Consider the following 16,282-nt stretch of genomic DNA (forward strand, 5'->3'; position numbering starts at 1 on the left):
ATTGATGACATGATGTTAGTCATGATTCTGAAAATATATTACCATTCAAGATTTTTAAAGGGGGCACCAGGATTTGAGTTATACCCCCAAATTGGCATGTTTTGATTACTTTTGATATCCCCCCCATATAATTTAAGAATGTATTTATTTGTTTTTCTTAATTTAGGTTCTCTTGACGGCCTCCTGCTGGTCATTAGCAGAACTCACTAAATCGACAGAAATGAGTAAATTCTGCTCTTTGATTTAGAATCGAGAGGAAGATTTCTTCAAATGAGAGGAAAATGTGTCCATTCTCCACCAGCATCTAGTAGAAATTTGTAACACTATAACATGTTGCACTGAAATAAAAATCTGTTACTTTTCAAGGAACAGTATGGTAGATTTCATCATACAAGTAGGAAATAAATATTTTGATGAAATAATGAAAAAATGTTTTTTCTTTAAATACAATTTTCAAATTGAGGACAAGATGTTAGTCATGATTCTGAAAATATATTACCATTCAAGATTTTTAAAGGGGGCACCAGGATTTGAACCTGAGACCTCTTGATCTGCAGTCAAATGCTCTACCACTAAGCTATACCCCCAATTTGGCATGTTTTTATTACTTTTGATTTCCCCCAATATAATTTAAGAATGTATTTATTTGTTTTTCTTAATTTAGGTTCTCTTGACGGCCTCCTGCTGGTCAATCGACAGAAATTAGTAAATTCTGCTCTTTGATTTAGAATCGAGAGGAAGATTTCTTCAAATGAGAGGAAAATGTGTCCATTCTCCACCAGCATCTAGTAGAAATTTGTAACACTACAACATGTTGCACTGAAATAAAAATCTGTTACTTTTCAAGGAACAGTATGGTAGATTTCATCATACGAGTAGGAAATAAATATTTTGATGAAAATTTTTTTTTTCTTTAAATACAATTTTCAAATTGATGACATGATGTTAGTCATGATTCTGAAAATATATTACCATTCAAGATTTTTAAAGGGGGCACCAGGATTTGAGTTATACCCCCAAATTGGCATGTTTGATTACTTTTGATTTCCCCCCCATATAATTTAAGAATGTATTTATTTGTTTTTCTTAATTTAGGTTCTCTTGACGGCCTCCTGCTGGTCAATCGACAGAAATTAGTAAATTCTGCTCTTTGATTTAGAATCGAGAGGAAGATTTCTTCAAATGAGAGGAAAATGTGTCCATTCTCCACCAGCATCTAGTAGAAATTTGTAACACTACAACATGTTGCACTGAAATAAAAATCTGTTACTTTTCAAGGAACAGTATGGTAGATTTCATCATACGAGTAGGAAATAAATATTTTGATGAAAAAATGTTTTTTCTTTAAATACAATTTTCAAATTGAGGACAAGATGTTAGTCATGATTCTGAAAATATATTACCATTCAAGATTTTTAAAGGGGGCACCAGGATTTGAACCTGAGACCTCTTGATCTGCAGTCAAATGCTCTACCACTGAGCTATACCCCCAATTTGGCATGTTTTTATTACTTTTGATTTCCCCCCAATATAATTTAAGAATGTATTTATTTGTTTTTCTTAATTTAGGTTCTCTTGACGGCCTCCTGCTGGTCAATCGACAGAAATTAGTAAATTCTGCTCTTTGATTTAGAATCGAGAGGAAGATTTCTTCAAATGAGAGGAAAATGTGTCCATTCTCCACCAGCATCTAGTAGAAATTTATAACACTATAACCTGTTGCACTGAAATAAAAATCTGTTACTTTTCAAGGAACAGTATGGTAGATTTCATAATACGAGTAGGAAATAAATATTTTGATGAAAAAATGTTTTTTCTTTAAATACAATTTTCAAATTGAGGACAAGATGTTAGTCATGATTCTGAAAATATATTACCATTCAAGATTTTTAAAGGGGGCACCAGGATTTGAACCTGAGACCTCTTGATCTGCAGTCAAATGCTCTACCACTGAGCTATACCCCCAATTTGGCATGGTTTTATTACTTTTGATTTCCCCCCCAATATAATTTAAGAATGTATTTATTTGTTTTTCTTAATTTAGGTTCTCTTGACGGCCTCCTGCTGGTCATTAGCAGAACTCACAAAATCGACAGAAATGAGTAAATTCTGCTTTTTGATTTAGAATCGAGAGGAAGATTTCTTCAAATGACAGGAAAATGTGTCCATTCTCCACCAGCATCTAGTAGAAATTTATAACACTATAACATGTAGTACTGAAATAAAAATCTGTTACTTTTTAAGGAACAGTATGGTAGATTTCATCATACTAGTAGGAAATAAATATTTTGATGAAAAAATGTTTTTTCTTAAAATACAATTTTCAAATTGAGGATATGATGTTAGTCATGATTTTGAAAATATATTGCCATTCAAGATTTTTAAAGGGGGCACCAGGATTTGAACCTGAGACCTCTTGATCTGCAGTCAAATGCTCTACCACTGAGCTATACCCCCAATTTGGCATGTTTTTATTACTTTTGATTTCCCCCCAATATAATTTAAGAATGTATTTATTTGTTTTTCTTAATTTAGGTTCTCTTGACGGCCTCCTGCTGGTCATTAGCAGAACTCACAAAATCGACAGAAATGAGTAAATTCTGCTTTTTGATTTAGAATCGAGAGGAAGATTTCTTCAAATGACAGGAAAATGTGTCCATTCTCCACCAGCATCTAGTAGAAATTTGTAACACTACAACATGTTGCACTGAAATAAAAATCTGTTACTTTTCAAGGAACAGTATGGTAGATTTCATCATACGAGTAGGAAATAAATATTTTGATGAAAACATTTTTTTTCTTTAAATACAATTTTCAAATTGATGACATGATGTTAGTCATGATTCTGAAAATATATTACCATTCAAGATTTTTAAAGGGGGCACCAGGATTTGAGTTATACCCCCAAATTGGCATGTTTTGATTACTTTTGATTTCCCCCCCATATAATTTAAGAATGTATTTATTTGTTTTTCTTAATTTAGGTTCTCTTGACGGCCTCCTGCTGGTCATTAGCAGAACTCACTAAATCGACAGAAATGAGTAAATTCTGCTCTTTGATTTAGAATCGAGAGGAAGATTTCTTCAAATGAGAGGAAAATGTGTCCATTCTCCACCAGCATCTAGTAGAAATTTGTAACACTATAACATGTTGCACTGAAATAAAAATCTGTTACTTTTCAAGGAACAGTATGGTAGATTTCATCATACGAGTAGGAAATAAATATTTTGATGAAAAAATTTTTTTTCTTTAAATACAATTTTCAAATTGAGGACATGATGTTAGTCATGATTCTGAAAATATATTACCATTCAAGATTTTTAAAGGGGGCACCAGGATTTAAACCTGAGACCTCTTGATCTGCAGTCAAATGCTCTAACACTGTGCTATACCCCCAATTTGGCATGTTTTGATTACTTTTGATTTCCCCCCAATATAATTTAAGAATGTATTTATTTGTTTTTCTTAATTTAGGTTCTCTTGACGGCCTCCTGCTGGTCAATCGACAGAAATTAGTAAATTCTGCTCTTTGATTTAGAATCGAGAGGAAGATTTCTTCAAATGAGAGGAAAATGTGTCCATTCTCCACCAGCATCTAGTAGAAATTTGTAACACTACAACATGTTGCACTGAAATAAAAATCTGTTACTTTTCAAGGAAATGTTTGGTAGATTTCATCATACGAGTAGGAAATAAATATTTTGATGAAAAATTTTTTTTTCTTAAAATACAATTTTCAAATTGAGGACATGATGTTAGTCATGATTTTGAAAATATATTACCATTCAAGATTTTTAAAGGGGGCACCAGGATTTGAACCTGAGACCTCTTGATCTGCAGTCAAATGCTCTACCACTGAGCTATACCCCCAATTTGGCATGTTTTTGTTACTTTTGATTTCCCCCCAATATAATTTAAGAATGTATTTATTTGTTTTTCTTAATTTAGGTTCTCTTGACGGCCTCCTGCTGGTCATTAGCAGAACTCACAAAATCGACAGAAATGAGTAAATTCTGCTCTTTGATTTAGAATCGAGAGGAAGATTTCTTCAAATGAGAGGAAAATGTGTCCATTCTCCACCAGCATCCAGTAGAAATTTGTAACACTATAACATGTTGCACTGAAATAAAAATCTGTTACTTTTCAAGGAACAGTATGGTAGATTTCATCATACGAGTAGGAAATAAATATTTTGATGAAAAAAATGTTTTTCTTAAAATAAAATTTTCAAATTGAGGACAAGATGTTAGTCATGATTCTGAAAATATATTACCATTCAAGATTTTTAAAGGGGGCACCAGGATTTGAACCTGAGACCTCTTGATCTGCAGTCAAATGCTCTACCACTGAGCTATACCCCCAATTTGGCATGTTTTTATTACTTTTGATTTCCCCCCAATATAATTTAAGAATGTATTTATTTGTTTTTCTTAATTTAGGTTCTCTTGACGGCCTCCTGCTGGTCATTAGCAGAACTCACAAAATCGACAGAAATGAGTAAATTCTGCTTTTTGATTTAGAATCGAGAGGAAGATTTCTTCAAATGACAGGAAAATGTGTCCATTCTCCACCAGCATCTAGTAGAAATTTATAACACTATAACATGTAGTACTGAAATAAAAATCTGTTACTTTTTAAGGAACAGTATGGTAGATTTCATCATACTAGTAGGAAATAAATATTTTGATGAAAAAATGTTTTTTCTTAAAATACAATTTTCAAATTGAGGATATGATGTTAGTCATGATTCTGAAAATATATTGCCATTCAAGATTTTTAAAGGGGGCACCAGGATTTGAACCTGAGACCTCTTGATCTGCAGTCAAATGCTCTACCACTGAGCTATACCCCCAATTTGGCATGTTTTTATTACTTTTGATTTCCCCCCAATATAATTTAAGAATGTATTTATTTGTTTTTCTTAATTTAGGTTCTCTTGACGGCCTCCTGCTGGTCATTAGCAGAACTCACTAAATCGACAGAAATGAGTAAATTCTGCTCTTTGATTTAGAATCGAGAGGAAGATTTCTTCAAATGACAGGAAAATGTGTCCATTCTCCACCAGCATCTAGTAGAAATTTGTAACACTACAACATGTTGCACTGAAATGAAAATCTGTTACTTTTCAAGGAACAGTATGGTAGATTTCATCATACGAGTAGGAAATAAATATTTTGATGAAATTTTTTTTTTCTTTAAATACAATTTTCAAATTGATGACATGAGGTTAGTCATGATTCTGAAAATATATTACCATTCAAGATTTTTAAAGGGGGCACCAGGATTTGAGTTATACCCCCAAATTGGCATGTTTTGATTACTTTTGATTTCCCCCCCATATAATTTAAGAATGTATTTATTTGTTTTTCTTAATTTAGGTTCTCTTGACTGCCTCCTGCTGGTCATTAGCAGAACTCACTAAATCGACAGAAATGAGTAAATTCTGCTCTTTGATTTAGAATCGAGAGGAAGATTTCTTCAAATGAGAGGAAAATGTGTCCATTCTCCACCAGCATCTAGTAGAAATTTGTAACACTATAACATGTTGCACAGAAATAAAAATCTGTTACATTTCAAGGAACAGTATGGTAGATTTCATCATACGAGTAGGAAATAAATATTTTGATGAAAAAATGTTTTTTCTTAAAATACAATTTTCAAATTGAGGATATGATGTTAGTCATGATTCTGAAAATATATTGCCATTCAAGATTTTTAAAGGGGGCACCAGGATTTGAACCTGAGACCTCTTGATCTGCAGTCAAATGCTCTACCACTGAGCTATACCCCCAATTTGGCATGTTTTTATTACTTTTGATTTCCCCCCAATATAATTTAAGAATGTATTTATTTGTTTTTCTTAATTTAGGTTCTCTTGATGGCCTCCTGCTGGTCATTAGCAGAACTCACAAAATCGACAGAAATTAGCAAATTCTGCTTTTTGATTTAGAATCGAGAGGAAGATTTCTTCAAATGACAGGAAAATGTGTCCATTCTCCACCAGCATCTAGTAGAAATTTGTAACACTATAACATGTTGCACTGAAATAAAAATCTGTTACTTTTCAAGGAACAGTATGGTAGATTTCATCATACGAGTAGGAAATAAATATTTTGATGAAAAAAATTTTTTTCTTAAAATACAATTTTCAAATTGAGGACATGATGTTAGTCATGATTCTGAAAATATATTACCATTCAAGATTTTTAAAGTGGGCACCAGGATTTGAACCTGAGACCTCTTGATCTGCAGTCAAATGCTCTACCACTGAGCTATACCCCCAAATTGGCATGTTTTTAATACTTTTGATTTCCCCCCAATATAATTTAAGAATGTATTTATTTGTTTTTCTTAATTTAGGTTTTCTTGACGGCCTCCTGCTGGTCATTAGCAGAACTCACTAAATCGACAGAAATGAGTAAATTCTGCTCTTTGATTTAGAATCGAGAGGAAGATTTCTTCAAATGAGAGGAAAATGTGTCCATTCTCCACCAGCATCTAGTAGAAATTTGTAACACTACAACATGTTGCACTGAAATAAAAATCTGTTACTTTTCAAGGAACAGTGTGGTAGATTTCATCATACGAGTAGGAAATAAATATTTTGATGAAAAAATGTTTTTTCTTAAAATACAATTTTCAAATTGAGGACATGATGTTAGTCATGATTCTGAAAATATATTACCATCCAAGATTTTTAAAGGGGGCACCAGGATTTGAACCTGAGACCTCTTGATCTGCAGTCAAATGCTCTACCACTGAGCTATACCCCCAATTTGGCATGCTTTTAATACTTTTGATTTCCCCCCAATATAATTTAAGAATTTATTTATTTGTTTTTCTTAATTTAGGTTCTCTTGACGGCCTCCTGCTGGTCATTAGCAGAACTCACAAAATCGACAGAAATGAGTAAATTCTGCTCTTTGATTTAGAATTGAGAGGAAGATTTCTTCAAATGAGAGGAAAATGTGTCCATTCTCCACCAGCATCTAGTAGAAATTTGTAACACTACAACATTTTGCACTGAAATAAAAATCTGTTACTTTTCAAGGAACAGTATGGTAGATTTCATCATACGAGTAGGAAATAAATATTTTGATGAAATTTTTTTTTTCTTTAAATACAATTTTCAAATTGATGACATGATGTTAGTCATGATTCTGAAAATATATTACCATTCAAGATTTTTAAAGGGGGCACCAGGATTTGAGTTATACCCCCTAATTGGCATGTTTTGATTACTTTTGATTTCCCCCCCATATAATTTAAGAATGTATTTATTTGTTTTTCTTAATTTAGGTTCTCTTGACTGCCTCCTGCTGGTCATTAGCAGAACGCACTAAATCGACAGAAATGAGTAAATTCTGCTCTTTGATTTAGAATCGAGAGGAAGATTTCTTCAAATGAGAGGAAAATGTGTCCATTCTCCACCAGCATCTAGTAGAAATTTGTAACACTATAACATGTTGCACAGAAATAAAAATCTGTTACATTTCAAGGAACAGTATGGTAGATTTCATCATACGAGTAGGAAATAAATATTTTGATGAAAAAATGTTTTTTCTTTAAATACAATTTTCAAATTAAGGACATGATGTTGGTCATGATTCTGAAAATATATTACCATTCAAGATTTTTAAAGGGGGCACCAGGATTTGAACCTGAGACCTCTTGATCTGCAGTCAAATGCTCTACCACTGAGATATACCCCCAATTTGGCATGTTTTTATTACTTTTGATTTCCCCCCAATATAATTTAAGAATGTATTTATTTGTTTTTCTTAATTTAGGTTCTCTTGACGGCCTCCTGCTGGTCAATCGACAGAAATTAGTAAATTCTGCTCTTTGATTTAGAATCGAGAGGAAGATTTCTTCAAATGAGAGGAAAATGTGTCCATTCTCCACCAGCATCTAGTAGAAATTTGTAACACTACAACATGTTGCACTGAAATAAAAATCTGTTACTTTTCAAGGAAATGTTTGGTAGATTTCATCATACGAGTAGGAAATAAATATTTTGATGAAAAATTTTTTTTTCTTAAAATACAATTTTCAAATTGAGGACATGATGTTAGTCATGATTTTGAAAATATATTACCATTCAAGATTTTTAAAGGGGGCACCAGGATTTGAACCTGAGACCTCTTGATCTGCAGTCAAATGCTCTACCACTGAGCTATACCCCCAATTTGGCATGTTTTTATTACTTTTGATTTCCCCCCAATATAATTTAAGAATGTATTTATTTGTTTTTCTTAATTTAGGTTCTCTTGACGGCCTCCTGCTGGTCATTAGCAGAACTCACAAAATCGACAGAAATGAGTAAATTCTGCTCTTTGATTTAGAATCGAGAGGAAGATTTCTTCAAATGAGAGGAAAATGTGTCCATTCTCCACCAGCATCCAGTAGAAATTTGTAACACTATAACATGTTGCACTGAAATAAAAATCTGTTACTTTTCAAGGAACAGTATGGTAGATTTCATCATACGAGTAGGAAATAAATATTTTGATGAAAAAAATGTTTTTCTTAAAATAAAATTTTCAAATTGAGGACAAGATGTTAGTCATGATTCTGAAAATATATTACCATTCAAGATTTTTAAAGGGGGCACCAGGATTTGAACCTGAGACCTCTTGATCTGCAGTCAAATGCTCTACCACTGAGCTATACCCCCAATTTGGCATGTTTTTATTACTTTTGATTTCCCCCCAATATAATTTAAGAATGTATTTATTTGTTTTTCTTAATTTAGGTTCTCTTGACGGCCTCCTGCTGGTCATTAGCAGAACTCACAAAATCGACAGAAATGAGTAAATTCTGCTTTTTGATTTAGAATCGAGAGGAAGATTTCTTCAAATGACAGGAAAATGTGTCCATTCTCCACCAGCATCTAGTAGAAATTTATAACACTATAACATGTAGTACTGAAATAAAAATCTGTTACTTTTTAAGGAACAGTATGGTAGATTTCATCATACTAGTAGGAAATAAATATTTTGATGAAAAAATGTTTTTTCTTAAAATACAATTTTCAAATTGAGGACATGATGTTAGTCATGATTCTGAAAATATATTACCATTCAAGATTTTTAAAGGGGGCACCAGGATTTGAACCTGAGACCTCTTGATCTGCAGTCAAATGCTCTACCACTGAGCTATACCCCCAATTTGGCATGTTTTTATTACTTTTGATTTCCCCCCAAGATAATTTAAGAATGTATTTATTTGTTTTTCTTAATTTAGGTTCTCTTGACGGCCTCCTGCTGGTCATTAGCAGAACTCACTAAATCGACAGAAATGAGTAAATTCTGCTCTTTGATTTAGAATCGAGAGGAAGATTTCTTCAAATGAGAGGAAAATGTGTCCATTCTCCACCAGCATCTAGTAGAAATTTGTAACACTATAACATGTTGCACTGAAATAAAAATCTGTTACTTTTCAAGGAACAGTATGGTAGATTTCATCATACGAGTAGGAAATAAATATTTTGATGAAAAAATGTTTTTTCTTTAAATACAATTTTCAAATTGAGGACAAGATGTTAGTCATGATTCTGAAAATATATTACCATTTAAGATTTTTAAAGGGGGCACCAGGATTTGAACCTGAGACCTCTTGATCTGCAGTCAAATGCTCTACCACTGAGCTATACCCCCAATTTGGCATGTTTTTATTACTTTTGATTTCCCCCCAATATAATTTAAGAATGTATTTATTTGTTTTTCTTAATTTAGGTTCTCTTGACGGCCTCCTGCTGGTCGTTAGCAGAACTCACAAAATCGACAGAAATGAGTAAATTCTGCTTTTTGATTTAGAATCGAGAGGAAGATTTCTTCAAATGACAGGAAAATGTGTCCATTCTCCACCAGCATCTAGTAGAAATTTATAACACTATAACATGTAGTACTGAAATAAAAATCTGTTACTTTTTAAGGAACAGTATGGTAGATTTCATCATACTAGTAGGAAATAAATATTTTGATGAAAAAATGTTTTTTCTTAAAATACAATTTTCAAATTGAGGATATGATGTTAGTCATGATTCTGAAAATATATTGCCATTCAAGATTTTTAAAGGGGATTTAGAATCGAGAGGAAGATTTCTTCAAATGAGAGGAAAATGTGTCCATTCTCCACCAGCATCTAGTAGAAATTTGTAACACTACAACATGTTGCACTGAAATAAAAATCTGTTACTTTTCAAGAAACAGTATGGTAGATTTCATCATACGAGTAGGAAATAAATATTTTGATGAAAAAATGTTTTTTCTTAAAATACAATTTTCAAATTGAGGATATGATGTTAGTCATGATTCTGAAAATATATTGCCATTCAAGATTTTTAAAGGGGGCACCAGGATTTGAACCTGAGACCTCTTGATCTGCAGTCAAATGCTCTACCACTGAGCTATAACCCCAATTTGGCATGTTTTTATTACTTTCGATTTCCCCCCAATATAATTTAAGAATGTATTTATTTGTTTTTCTTAATTTAGGTTCTCTTGACGGCCTCCTGCTGGTCATTAGCAGAACTCACAAAATCGACAGAAATGAGTAAATTCTGCTTTTTGATTTAGAATCGAGAGGAAGATTTCTTCAAATGACAGGAAAATGTGTCCATTCTCCACCAGCATCTAGTAGAAATTTGTAACACTATAACATGTTGCACTGAAATAAAAATCTGTTACTTTTCAAGGAACAGTATGGTAGATTTCATCATACGAGTAGGAAATAAATATTTTGATGAAAAAATGTTTTTTCTTAAAATACAATTTTCAAATTGAGGACATGATGTTAGTCATGATTCTGAAAATATATTACCTTTTAAGATTTTTAAAGGGGGCACCAGGATTTGAACCTGAGACCTCTTGATCTGCAGTCAAATGCTCTACCACTGAGCTATACCCCCAATTTGGCATGTTTTTAATACTTTTGATTTCCCCCCAATATAATTTAAGAATGTATTTATTTGTTTTTCTTAATTTAGGTTCTCTTGACGGCCTCCTGCTGGTCATTAGCAGAACTCACTAAATCGACAGAAATTAGTAAATTCTGCTCTTTGATTTAGAATCGAGAGGAAGATTTCTTCAAATGAGAGGAAAATGTGTCCATTCTCCACCAGCATCTAGTAGAAATTTGTAACACTACAACATGTTGCACTGAAATAAAAATCTGTTACTTTTCAAGAAACAGTATGGTAGATTTCATCATACGAGTAGGAAATAAATATTTTGATGAAAAATTTTTTTTTCTTAAAATACAATTTTCAAATTGAGGACATGATGTTAGTCATGACTCTGAAAATATATTGCCATTCAAGATTTTTAAAGGGGGCACCAGGATTTGAACCTGAGACCTCTTGATCTGCAGTCAAATGCTCTACCACTGAGCTATAACCCCAATTTGGCATGTTTTTATTACTTTCGATTTCCCCCCAATATAATTTAAGAATGTATTTATTTGTTTTTCTTAATTTAGGTTCTCTTGACGGCCTCCTGCTGGTCATTAGCAGAACTCACAAAATCGACAGAAATGAGTAAATTCTGCTTTTTGATTTAGAATCGAGAGGAAGATTTCTTCAAATGACAGGAAAATGTGTCCATTCTCCACCAGCATCTAGTAGAAATTTGTAACACTATAACATGTTGCACTGAAATAAAAATCTGTTACTTTTCAAGGAACAGTATGGTAGATTTCATCATACGAGTAGGAAATAAATATTTTGATGAAAAAATGTTTTTTCTTAAAATACAATTTTCAAATTGAGGACATGATGTTAGTCATGATTCTGAAAATATATTACCTTTTAAGATTTTTAAAGGGGGCACCAGGATTTGAACCTGAGACCTCTTGATCTGCAGTCAAATGCTCTACCACTGAGCTATACCCCCAATTTGGCATGTTTTTAATACTTTTGATTTCCCCCCAATATAATTTAAGAATGTATTTATTTGTTTTTCTTAATTTAGGTTCTCTTGACGGCCTCCTGCTGGTCATTAGCAGAACTCACTAAATCGACAGAAATTAGTAAATTCTGCTCTTTGATTTAGAATCGAGAGGAAGATTTCTTCAAATGAGAGGAAAATGTGTCCATTCTCCACCAGCATCTAGTAGAAATTTGTAACACTACAACATGTTGCACTGAAATAAAAATCTGTTACTTTTCAAGAAACAGTATGGTAGATTTCATCATACGAGTAGGAAATAAATATTTTGATGAAAAAATTTTTTTTCTTAAAATACAATTTTCAAATTGAGGACATGATGTTAGTCATGACTCTGAAAACATATTACCATTCAAGATTTTTAAAGGGGGCACCAGGATTTGAACTTGAGACCTCTTGATCTGCAGTCAAATGCTCTACCACTGAGCTATACCCCCAATTTGGCATGTTTTTAATACTTTTGATTTCCCCCCAATATAATTTAAGAATGTATTTATTTGTTTTTCTTAATTTAGGTTCTCTTGACGGCCTCCTGCTGGTCATTAGCAGAACTCACTAAATCGACAGAAATGAGTAAATTCTGCTCTTTGATTTAGAATCGAGAGGAAGATTTCTTCAAATGAGAGGAAAATGTGTCCATTCTCCACCAGCATCTAGTAGAAATTTGTAACACTATAACATGTTGCACTGAAATAAAAATCTGTTACTTTTCAAGGAACAGTATGGTAGATTTCATCATACGAGTAGGAAATAAATATTTTGATGAAAAAATGTTTTTTCTTTAAATACAATTTTCAAATTGAGGACAAGATGTTAGTCATGATTCTGAAAATATATTACCATTTAAGATTTTTAAAGGGGGCACCAGGATTTGAACCTGAGACCTCTTGATCTGCAGTCAAATGCTCTACCACTGAGCTATACCCCCAATTTGGCATGTTTTTATTACTTTTGATTTCCCCCCAATATAATTTAAGAATGTATTTATTTGTTTTTCTTAATTTAGGTTCTCTTGACGGCCTCCTGCTGGTCATTAGCAGAACTCACAAAATCGACAGAAATGAGTAAATTCTGCTTTTTGATTTAGAATCGAGAGGAAGATTTCTTCAAATGACAGGAAAATGTGTCCATTCTCCACCAGCATCTAGTAGAAATTTATAACACTATAACATGTAGTACTGAAATAAAAATCTGTTACTTTTTAAGGAACAGTATGGTAGATTTCATCATACTAGTAGGAAATAAATATTTTGATGAAAAAATGTTTTTTCTTAAAATACAATTTTCAAATTGAGGATATGATGTTAGTCATGATTCTGAAAATATATTGCCATTCAAGATTTTTAAAGGGGGCACCAGGATTTGAACCTGAGACCTCTTGATCTGCAGTCAAATGCTCTACCACTGAGCTATACCCCCAATTTGGCATGTTTTTATTACTTTTGATTTCCCCCCAATATAATTTAAGAATGTATTTATTTGTTTTTCTTAATTTAGGTTCTCTTGACGGCCTCCTGCTGGTCATTAGCAGAACTCACAAAATCGACAGAAATGAGTAAATTCTGCTTTTTGATTTAGAATCGAGAGGAAGATTTCTTCAAATGACAGGAAAATGTGTCCATTCTCCACCAGCATCTAGTAGAAATTTGTAACACTATAACATGTTGCACTGAAATAAAAATCTGTTACTTTTCAAGGAACAGTATGGTAGATTTCATCATACGAGTAGGAAATAAATATTTTGATGAAAAAATTTTTTTTCTTAAAATACAATTTTCAAATTGAGGACATGATGTTAGTCATGATTCTGAAAATATATTACCATTCAAGATTTTTAAAGGGGGCACCAGGATTTGAACCTGAGACCTCTTGATCTGCAGTCAAATGCTCTACCACTGAGCTATACCCCCAATTTGGCATGTTTTTAATACTTTTGATTTCCCCCCAATATAATTTAAGAATGTATTTATTTGTTTTTCTTAATTTAGGTTCTCTTGACGGCCTCCTGCTGGTCATTAGCAGAACTCACTAAATCGACAGAAATGAGTAAATTCTGCTCTTTGATTTAGAATCGAGAGGAAGATTTCTTCAAATGAGAGGAAAATGTGTCCATTCTCCACCAGCATCTAGTAGAAATTTGTAACACTACAACATGTTGCACTGAAATAAAAATCTGTTACTTTTCAAGGAACAGTGTGGTAGATTTCATCATACGAGTAGGAAATAAATATTTTGATGAAAAAATGTTTTTTCTTAAAATACAATTTTCAAATTGAGGACATGATGTTAGTCATGATTCTGAAAATATATTACCATCCAAGATTTTTAAAGGGGGCACCAGGATTTGAACCTGAGACCTCTTGATCTGCAGTCAAATGCTCTACCACTGAGCTATACCCCCAATTTGGCATGTTTTTAATACTTTTGATTTCCCCCCAATATAATTTAAGAATTTATTTATTTGTTTTTCTTAATTTAGGTTCTCTTGACGGCCTCCTGCTGGTCATTAGCAGAACTCACAAAATCGACAGAAATGAGTAAATTCTGCTCTTTGATTTAGAATTGAGAGGAAGATTTCTTCAAATGAGAGGAAAATGTGTCCATTCTCCACCAGCATCGAGTAGAAATTTGTAACACTACAACATGTTGCACTGAAATAAAAATCTGTTACTTTTCAAGGAACAGTATGGTAGATTTCATCATACGAGTAGGAAATAAATATTTTGATGAAATTTTTTTTTTCTTTAAATACAATTTTCAAATTGATGACATGATGTTAGTCATGATTCTGAAAATATATTACCATTCAAGATTTTTAAAGGGGGCACCAGGATTTCAGTTATACCCCCAAATTGGCATGTTTTGATTACTTTTGATTTCCCCCCCATATAATTTAAGAATGTATTTATTTGTTTTTCTTAATTTAGGTTCTCTTGACTGCCTCCTGCTGGTCATTAGCAGAACTCACTAAATCGACAGAAATGAGTAAATTCTGCTCTTTGATTTAGAATCGAGAGGAAGATTTCTTCAAATGAGAGGAAAATGTGTCCATTCTCCACCAGCATCTAGTAGAAATTTGTAACACTATAACATGTTGCACAGAAATAAAAATCTGTTACATTTCAAGGAACAGTATGGTAGATTTCATCATACGAGTAGGAAATAAATATTTTGATGAAAAAATGTTTTTTCTTAAAATACAATTTTCAAATTGAGGATATGATGTTAGTCATGATTCTGAAAATATATTGCCATTCAAGACTTTTAAAGGGGGCACCAGGATTTGAACCTGAGACCTCTTGATCTGCAGTCAAATGCTCTACCACTGAGCTATACCCCCAATTTGGCATGTTTTTATTACTTTTGATTTCCCCCCAATATAATTTAAGAATGTATTTATTTGTTTTTCTTAATTTAGGTTCTCTTGATGGCCTCCTGCTGGTCATTAGCAGAACTCAACTCACAAAATCGACAGAAATGAGTAAATTCTGCTTTTTGATTTAGAATCGAGAGGAAGATTTCTTCAAATGACAGGAAAATGTGTCCATTCTCCACCAGCATCTAGTAGAAATTTGTAACACTATAACATGTTGCACTGAAATAAAAATCTGTTACTTTTCAAGGAACAGTATGGTAGATTTCATCATACGAGTAGGAAATAAATATTTTGATGAAAAATTTTTTTTTCTTAAAATACAATTTTCAAATTGAGGACATGATGTTAGTCATGATTCTGAAAATATATTACCATTCAAGATTTTTAAAGGGGGCACCAGGATTTGAACCTGAGACCTCTTGATCTGCAGTCAAATGCTCTACCACTGAGCTATACCCCCAAATTGGCATGTTTTTAATACTTTTGATTTCCCCCCAATATAATTTAAGAATGTATTTATTTGTTTTTCTTAATTTAGGTTCTCTTGACGGCCTCCTGCTGGTCATTAGCAGAACTCACTAAATCGACAGAAATGAGTAAATTCTGCTCTTTGATTTAGAATCGAGAGGAAGATTTCTTCAAATGAGAGGAAAATGTGTCCATTCTCCACCAGCATCTAGTAGAAATTTGTAACACTACAACATGTTGCACTGAAATAAAAATCTGTTACTTTTCAAGGAACAGTGTGGTAGATTTCATCATACGAGTAGGAAATAAATATTTTGATGAAAAAATGTTTTTTCTTAAAATACAATTTTCAAATTGAGGACATGATGTTAGTCATGATTCTGAAAATATATTACCATCCAAGATTTTTAAAGGGGGCACCAGGATTTGAACCTGAGACCTCTTGATCTGCAGTCAAATGCTCTACCACTGAGCTATACCCCCAATTTG

The 16,282-nt window shown here is 32.7% G+C and overlaps 24 non-coding genes across 24 annotated transcripts; all 24 read right to left on the reverse strand.

Moving 5' to 3' along the window:
* Positions 1 to 515: 515 nt before the first annotated feature.
* On the reverse strand, positions 516 to 587 carry TRNAC-GCA (transfer RNA cysteine (anticodon GCA)). The gene has a single exon. It is a non-coding gene; the product is annotated as a tRNA-Cys (tRNA).
* An 832-nt stretch (positions 588 to 1,419) lies between these two features.
* On the reverse strand, positions 1,420 to 1,491 carry TRNAC-GCA (transfer RNA cysteine (anticodon GCA)). The gene has a single exon. It is a non-coding gene; the product is annotated as a tRNA-Cys (tRNA).
* Positions 1,492 to 1,893: 402 nt separating this feature from the next.
* On the reverse strand, positions 1,894 to 1,965 carry TRNAC-GCA (transfer RNA cysteine (anticodon GCA)). Its single transcript has one exon. It is a non-coding gene; the product is annotated as a tRNA-Cys (tRNA).
* Positions 1,966 to 2,385: 420 nt separating this feature from the next.
* Positions 2,386 to 2,457, reverse strand: TRNAC-GCA (transfer RNA cysteine (anticodon GCA)). The gene has a single exon. It is a non-coding gene; the product is annotated as a tRNA-Cys (tRNA).
* Positions 2,458 to 3,799: 1,342 nt separating this feature from the next.
* Positions 3,800 to 3,871, reverse strand: TRNAC-GCA (transfer RNA cysteine (anticodon GCA)). The gene has a single exon. It is a non-coding gene; the product is annotated as a tRNA-Cys (tRNA).
* Positions 3,872 to 4,290: 419 nt separating this feature from the next.
* Positions 4,291 to 4,362, reverse strand: TRNAC-GCA (transfer RNA cysteine (anticodon GCA)). Its single transcript has one exon. It is a non-coding gene; the product is annotated as a tRNA-Cys (tRNA).
* A 419-nt stretch (positions 4,363 to 4,781) lies between these two features.
* On the reverse strand, positions 4,782 to 4,853 carry TRNAC-GCA (transfer RNA cysteine (anticodon GCA)). The gene has a single exon. It is a non-coding gene; the product is annotated as a tRNA-Cys (tRNA).
* An 867-nt stretch (positions 4,854 to 5,720) lies between these two features.
* On the reverse strand, positions 5,721 to 5,792 carry TRNAC-GCA (transfer RNA cysteine (anticodon GCA)). The gene has a single exon. It is a non-coding gene; the product is annotated as a tRNA-Cys (tRNA).
* Positions 5,793 to 6,211: 419 nt separating this feature from the next.
* On the reverse strand, positions 6,212 to 6,283 carry TRNAC-GCA (transfer RNA cysteine (anticodon GCA)). The gene has a single exon. It is a non-coding gene; the product is annotated as a tRNA-Cys (tRNA).
* Positions 6,284 to 6,702: 419 nt separating this feature from the next.
* On the reverse strand, positions 6,703 to 6,774 carry TRNAC-GCA (transfer RNA cysteine (anticodon GCA)). Its single transcript has one exon. It is a non-coding gene; the product is annotated as a tRNA-Cys (tRNA).
* Positions 6,775 to 8,115: 1,341 nt separating this feature from the next.
* TRNAC-GCA (transfer RNA cysteine (anticodon GCA)) lies at positions 8,116 to 8,187 on the reverse strand. The gene has a single exon. It is a non-coding gene; the product is annotated as a tRNA-Cys (tRNA).
* Positions 8,188 to 8,606: 419 nt separating this feature from the next.
* Positions 8,607 to 8,678, reverse strand: TRNAC-GCA (transfer RNA cysteine (anticodon GCA)). The gene has a single exon. It is a non-coding gene; the product is annotated as a tRNA-Cys (tRNA).
* A 419-nt stretch (positions 8,679 to 9,097) lies between these two features.
* TRNAC-GCA (transfer RNA cysteine (anticodon GCA)) lies at positions 9,098 to 9,169 on the reverse strand. Its single transcript has one exon. It is a non-coding gene; the product is annotated as a tRNA-Cys (tRNA).
* Positions 9,170 to 9,588: 419 nt separating this feature from the next.
* TRNAC-GCA (transfer RNA cysteine (anticodon GCA)) lies at positions 9,589 to 9,660 on the reverse strand. Its single transcript has one exon. It is a non-coding gene; the product is annotated as a tRNA-Cys (tRNA).
* A 1,181-nt stretch (positions 9,661 to 10,841) lies between these two features.
* On the reverse strand, positions 10,842 to 10,913 carry TRNAC-GCA (transfer RNA cysteine (anticodon GCA)). The gene has a single exon. It is a non-coding gene; the product is annotated as a tRNA-Cys (tRNA).
* Positions 10,914 to 11,823: 910 nt separating this feature from the next.
* Positions 11,824 to 11,895, reverse strand: TRNAC-GCA (transfer RNA cysteine (anticodon GCA)). The gene has a single exon. It is a non-coding gene; the product is annotated as a tRNA-Cys (tRNA).
* Positions 11,896 to 12,314: 419 nt separating this feature from the next.
* On the reverse strand, positions 12,315 to 12,386 carry TRNAC-GCA (transfer RNA cysteine (anticodon GCA)). Its single transcript has one exon. It is a non-coding gene; the product is annotated as a tRNA-Cys (tRNA).
* Positions 12,387 to 12,805: 419 nt separating this feature from the next.
* On the reverse strand, positions 12,806 to 12,877 carry TRNAC-GCA (transfer RNA cysteine (anticodon GCA)). The gene has a single exon. It is a non-coding gene; the product is annotated as a tRNA-Cys (tRNA).
* Positions 12,878 to 13,296: 419 nt separating this feature from the next.
* TRNAC-GCA (transfer RNA cysteine (anticodon GCA)) lies at positions 13,297 to 13,368 on the reverse strand. The gene has a single exon. It is a non-coding gene; the product is annotated as a tRNA-Cys (tRNA).
* Positions 13,369 to 13,787: 419 nt separating this feature from the next.
* On the reverse strand, positions 13,788 to 13,859 carry TRNAC-GCA (transfer RNA cysteine (anticodon GCA)). Its single transcript has one exon. It is a non-coding gene; the product is annotated as a tRNA-Cys (tRNA).
* Positions 13,860 to 14,278: 419 nt separating this feature from the next.
* TRNAC-GCA (transfer RNA cysteine (anticodon GCA)) lies at positions 14,279 to 14,350 on the reverse strand. The gene has a single exon. It is a non-coding gene; the product is annotated as a tRNA-Cys (tRNA).
* Positions 14,351 to 15,217: 867 nt separating this feature from the next.
* On the reverse strand, positions 15,218 to 15,289 carry TRNAC-GCA (transfer RNA cysteine (anticodon GCA)). The gene has a single exon. It is a non-coding gene; the product is annotated as a tRNA-Cys (tRNA).
* Positions 15,290 to 15,713: 424 nt separating this feature from the next.
* TRNAC-GCA (transfer RNA cysteine (anticodon GCA)) lies at positions 15,714 to 15,785 on the reverse strand. Its single transcript has one exon. It is a non-coding gene; the product is annotated as a tRNA-Cys (tRNA).
* A 419-nt stretch (positions 15,786 to 16,204) lies between these two features.
* Positions 16,205 to 16,276, reverse strand: TRNAC-GCA (transfer RNA cysteine (anticodon GCA)). The gene has a single exon. It is a non-coding gene; the product is annotated as a tRNA-Cys (tRNA).
* Between the last annotated feature and the right edge of the window lie 6 nt (positions 16,277 to 16,282).

Source organism: Pelobates fuscus, chromosome 1, assembly GCF_036172605.1.
Source record: "Pelobates fuscus isolate aPelFus1 chromosome 1, aPelFus1.pri, whole genome shotgun sequence".
In the NCBI taxonomy this organism is placed as follows: Eukaryota; Metazoa; Chordata; class Amphibia; order Anura; family Pelobatidae; genus Pelobates; species Pelobates fuscus.